Raw genomic sequence first — 6,587 nt, 5'->3', positions numbered from 1 at the left:
TTTTTGAAATTACTATAAATGGGGCTTTTAACCTAAAAGTTGATTCCTCAGCAGAACAGTTGAGACAGTTAATTCAAAGAATAAAGCAGAAGAGTGTTTTCTTCTTGAGATTTTAGTCCTACTAAATGCCTTTATCTCAGCTTTATCAGTCTATAAAATATACTCATTAATCTGTTGCCCCTACACAGGTCAGAAAATTTTATAAGAACAAATATTTTAAGGGGCACCTGGGTGGCTCAGTTTGTTAAGCGGCTGCCTTCGGCTCAGGTCATGATCCCAGGGTCCTGGGATCGAGCCTCACATCGGGCTCCCTGCTCAGCAAGGGGCCTTCTTCTCCCTCTCCCTCTGCCCCTTCCACTGCTAGTGCTCTCCTGCTCTCTCATTATGTCAAATAAATAAATAAAATCTTTAAAAAATATATTTTAAGAGGTAATCCTTTGTTCTTAAAACTATGCCAAGGACTAAACAGTATACACAGAAAATTAAAAATATCCTTCTTTCTTGATTCTTTTTAGCAGTGGGGATAAAAAAAATAAAATACAGGGAATTACAGTCAAATAGATGGAAAAGTATGTAATTTGGTATAATGCTACGCAATAAGTATTATAACGGAGGCATGCACAGAAGCAATGTGAGAAAACTCTCACAGAGTATGCCCCTTGACTCTAGAAGGCCATTAAGAAATTCTGCAAGCAGAAAAGGGGATAACAGCATACCAGGCAAAGGACTTTGAGAATTGTGACTAATCTGATATTTGGAAAATTGGAATTGGGAGTTCTGAAGGCAGGAAAGAGCTAGAAAGGTAGGAACCAGCAAACCCATTAAGGAATTTTTTTCCTACTAAGTGAGAAGGATTTTGACTTTATTTTATAGGAATGGGGACCCAACCAAAGAGTAGATTTGCATTTTAGAAAAATGTGCATGATAGATCTGAGGAAAGAAATAGTAAGAACTAAAGTAAACATTGCCATTGGAGATTCAGAGAAGGGAGTCTCAAAAGCAGAGATAAAAAGATGGACACGCTCTGATTATATAAGATGTAAAGTAAAGAGGGATGTTAGGGATGACCCAGGATAGGTTCTGAAAGGAAAGACAGTGGTTTTAGTTTGTAGCATGTTTAATCTGAGTGCTCTGTGGGGGCATGTGCAGCAGATGATTAGAAATGTATTTGGAGCTTAGGAGAGATGCCATTAGGATCTCTCTAACATAGGTGATGTTAGATGATGTCATAGGTGATGTCATAAACTATAACCCTGCATACTGTCGATCAGGAAATATATATAGACAGAAGATTGTAGGTGGAAGCATGAGTAACATCAACATTTAAAAAAAAAGCGACAGGAACCCCTCCTAGAAAGGTCAGAAGAGTAAAGAAGAATATGAAGACTAGCACATGGTGTCATGGAAGTTGAGGTGAAAAATAGGTGTCAAAGAGGGAAAAATCAATAGTATCCAAAGCTTCCACGAATTAAAAAAAAAAACAAAAACTGAAAGATGTTGATTTGATTTAGCCAGTAGGAAACTATTAGTGATTTTTGGTGAAGGTGTTTTCATTGGAGTGTCGTAGGAGGGTATGGAAGTTTGATTTTACAGGATTGATACGTAAAACACAGGAGAGAATGTGCATTTAAATGACTTGAATTGCCTAAGATGTATATTTAGAAGACAAGGAATCAGTAAAGGTGACAAAAAGAACATATGGAAAACCAGAGCAAAGAGGAATAATTATTCAAGCATTTTGACATACACATTTACAATATTTTTTTTAAAATATAAGCAGTTTTTCTGTTCTTTTTTGGATGTAGGCTTTACAAAAGGTCTTTCAACTTACCCCAGGGAACCCTCACTAAATCACAGCTGAGTAAGACATCAGTGAATGATCATTGAGGACCACATATGGTGTATAGGACTCTGCCAGAGACAGCTGTGAATGGAAAGATGGTGACACACATTTCTGACCCCAAGGATTTTATAAACTAACTGGGGAAATTAAACAAGTAGACAGATGACCAGAATACAAGGTAAGATGAGTGTCACGGGGCTGTACACTCAAACTACCATGACTGACTTTTAATTTGTGTCCTTTGATTATCTGTCTCTGATGTATTACCTTCCAATTTCCCCCAAAAATTAAAAAATCATAGCACTGAAGATGACTGATAGTAATCATTTATTAATATAAATATAAATTAACATAATAATTAATAAAACAATCATTATAATAATCTAGCACTTCTCATGGCTCTGGCACTGTTCTGGGTGATTAAGACAAAAAGCCTATTGTGTCAGTTTCAGAAATAATCATTCACATTTGAAAATTAAGGTTTATTGAGATGAACTAAGGGTATAAGAAATATTATTCGTACATTCCTATTATTCTTACTGAGAACATTGCTAGTGAGAGCACTAAAGATACTCACTGGAAGGATATTAAGTAACTTATGAATCCACAGGAGATCAAGGGGGGTCAAACTCAGAAAATGCGTAGAAACCAAAGGAAGCTAGGTAGCAAGAGTTCAGGCTGAGCAATGCCATAGAAATGATTATCTTTTGGATTGCTAACATTGGAAATTTCCTGCTGCCACTATCAGACTCTTAACGTCATCATGAATGACTTAATTGTCTCTGGTGTATCACTTTTTCAGGATTGAAAGTGCTAACATGAACATCAAATGGATAACTGTATGTCAGAACCTGGGGTGAAACTTATTTGATTTTTCTAAATTTTGTGTTGGGACATGGGTCCATATCTCAAAGCATGATTTGGCCAAAGGCTATTTCCTTAAGAAAGGAATTCAGATGATTTAGAGACAAAACCAAACAAAAGAACTTGACAAATATCCACCTACATCCTTCTGATACCAACACTTATTCCCCCCCAAAGTGGCTCAATTCTAATGAAAGTATTCTTTATACAACCAAAAAAAGTATACATCCAAATCTCTAAGGGAAATAATTCAAAGTCTTATTAGTTACTACATCTGACTTGGAGCCCATGATCACTATACAATGTCCATTACTCTTTAGTTCTCTTATGATATTACGTTAATACTATACATTTAAGGACTAGGGGAAATGGAGAGGAAGGAAAAGACATATTAATTAAACTATGCAAATATATTTATGACACAATAATGAAAACAATAGAAGTTGTGATCTTTATTTTTGCATGTACAGTTGACCCTTGAACAACATGGGGGTTAGAGGTACCGACCCCCCAACATAGTAAAAAATCCATGTATAACTTTTGACTCCCCAAAACTTCTAATAACCTACTATTGATTGGAAACCTTACTAATAACATAAACCGTTGATAACATAAACAATTGATAATATGTATTTGTAATATGTATTATATACTGTATTCTTATGATTAAGCAAGCTAGAGAAAAGAAAATGTTAAGAAAATCATAAGGAAGAGAAAATACATTTGCAGTATTATACTGTCAAAAATCTGTGTATAAGTGGACCCACACAGTTGAAAACCATGTTGTTCAAGGGTCAACTGTATTTATGAGGCAGAGTTAGAATGTATGACTATCTCCTATACCACCTATCAGTGTACCTGTCACCTTCAGTCAACACTTGACTAGAACAGGAGATTTCACCTGGTAGGTTTCCCCAAACATTCATTCCCAAGAAATAGGCTCTTGCTTGTGAAGTGTTGCTGTAGTCTTCTGTTAACTTCAGCCCTACACATAGAACTAAGATGGCTGGAGCTCTATCCATACTCTCCCATGCTCTATTTCCTCCTTTATAGAGACATATCAAGAAAAGGAAGTTTGGTGCTTCTCACCTTAACAGATTTCCAACTTAACGCATGTAGAGAATCTAGTCAGCATGAAACAAAAAGAGGTCACACCATAGGAAAAATTCGTTAAGAACTTATAATACTCCTGCCATAGGAAACTAGTAGCTGCCTCTTCTGGAATGTTGATGCTGCAAAAGAGGTTATCAACTATCTCTGTCTTACACATTTAGGTTATTTCCATGTCTTGGGCATTGTGAATAATGCCACAAAGAACATGGAGGTGTGGATATCTTTTTGAGATAATGATTTATTTATTTATTTATTTATTTATTTATTTATTTATTTATTATTTATTTATTTATTTATTTATTTATTTATTTATTTATTTATTTATTTATTTATTATTACCACCTAGAAGTGGAATTTCTGGATCATGTGGTAGTTCTATTTTTAATTTTTTGAGGAACCTCCATATTATTCTCCAGTCCCACCAATTTCCATTCCCTTCAATATTGCACAAGGGTTCCCTTTTCTTCATGTTTTGTCAGCACCTGTTATCTCTTATCTTTTTTATAATAGTTATTCTACTAGGTATGAAGTACTGTCTCATTGTAGTTTTTATTTGCATTTCTCTGATAATTAGTGATGTTAAGTACCTCTTCATGTGTCTGTTGGCCGTTTGTATGGGTTTTTTTTTTTTTTTTTGGAAAAATATCCAGCTAGGTCCTTTGCCCATTTTAATCAGATTACAAGTATCCCCTGCTTTCCAAAAGTTTGTATTATGCCACTTTGCTTTTATAAAAGACTTACATATCATTATTGGTCTGTTTGGATTTTTTACTTCATGATTCAGTCTTGATAAGTTGTGTGTTTCTAGGAATATATCCATTTCTTCTAGGTTGTCCAATTTGTTGGTTTATCATTATTCACACTACTGTTATTATCTTTTGTATTTCTGTAGTCAGTTGTAAAGTCTCCTCTTTTATTTATAACTTTATTCCTTTGGGACATTTCTATTTTTTCCTTAGTAAGCTTAGCTAAAGTTTTGTCAACTTTACCTTTTCAAAAATCAACTCTTAGTTTCATTAATCTTTTCTATTGTTCTCTTATTCTCTATTTTATTTTGCTCTTCCTTGTTAGTTCCTTTCTTCAGCTAACTTTGGGCTTAGTTTATTCTTATTTTTCTATTTCTTTGATGTATAATGTTATGTCATTTGAGATCTTTTTTTTCCTTAATGTAGGAATATATAGCTATAAACTTTCCTCTTAGAGCAGGCTTGGTTTGTTATAGTTTGGTGTGTTATATTTTCATTTTCACTTGTCTCAAGATCTTTCTTTGATTTTCCTTTTCATTTATTTCTCGATCCATTGGTTGTTCAGTTGTCTCTTGTTTAATTTCCATGTATTTGTGAATTTTACTCCTCTTTTACTCCAAGATTTCTAATTTCATGCCATTGTGTTTGGAAAAGATACTTGATATGGTTTCTGTCTTCTTGAATTTGTTGAGACATGTTTTGTGGCCTTTCATATGACCTACCCTGGACAATGTTCTGTGTGCACCAGAGAAGAATGAGTATTCAGCTGCTGTTCAATGGAATGTTCTACCTAAGTCTTCTAGGTCTGTTTTATCTATAGTGTTAGTCAAATCTGCTGTTTCTTTATTGATTTTCTGTTTGTTGATTTTTCCATTGTTGTGAATTGGGTATTAAAGTCCTCTCCTATTATTGTTATTTATTTCTTCTTTCAGTTCTGTTAGTATTTACTTTATAAATTTAGGTGCCCCAACATTAGGTGAATAAATACTTACAATCATTATATTTTCTTGATGAATTGACCCTTTTATCATTATATAATGACCCACTTGTCTCTTGTGACCAATTTTAGCCTACCTACCCCTGCTCTCTTATGATTACCATTTGTTTGCACTATTTTTTGCCAACCATTCACTTTGAGCCTATGTGTATTCTTAAGGCTAAAGTGAATACCTTATAGGCAGCAGTATTATTAGATCTTGTTTTTTATTCATTTAGGCATTCTATTTCTTTATTAGGGAATTTAATACATATATGTTTAAAATAACTATTGATAGCTAAGGCCTTACTATTGCCATTTTGTTAATTGTTTATTGGCTGTTTTGCAGTTCCTTACTCCCTCTCTTGCTGTCTTCCTTTTTGACTTCTTGTGGTGGTATACTTTGATTCCTTTATCTTAACCTTTTTTATATCTACTACAGGTTTTTCCTTTGTGGTTACCATGAGGTTTACATAAAATATCTTATTATAACATCCTATTTTAAGCTGATAACAACCTACCTTTAATAGCATACAGAAACTCTACACTTTTACTTCTCTCCCCACTCACATTTTAGGTTATTGATGTTGTAATTTATATCTTTTGTATATTGTATATCTAATAACAAATTATTGTAGTTAATAATAAATAGCCAAAATAATAAACTAGACAAGTAATAGGCAGAAAACTTTTATCGGAGAATCTTTTCAGTCTCTTTCTAAGTTGTCTTTATATGATTACATGATGAATGTATATTTGCATAATGGCCTCTTTTCTCCTGCTGTTATCCCGTCCATCTCCCATCCCCCTCTCCATCAAATGCCTTTGTATTAGCTTTGTTAGCCTCTGCAATTCCAAGATTCACTACTGCTGGCAGACAAATATGCAACTTTAGGAAAAATTTTCTTCGAAATATAATATGAAGGTATCAAAAAGAGACCAGATAAATCTCAAGAAAATGAGTCATTTCTCTTTAGTTTATGAAATCTCTATTGCCTTTGTGCATAAGTATCACTACTATGAACTGAATGCTTTGTTTATATAT

The sequence above is a fragment of the Callorhinus ursinus genome, unplaced genomic scaffold (genome assembly GCF_003265705.2).
Source record: "Callorhinus ursinus isolate GAN/ISIS: 27379988/994484 unplaced genomic scaffold, GSC_fseal_2.0 scaffold9, whole genome shotgun sequence".
NCBI lineage: Eukaryota > Metazoa > Chordata > Mammalia > Carnivora > Otariidae > Callorhinus > Callorhinus ursinus.
This window is presented reverse-complemented; position numbering follows the sequence as displayed.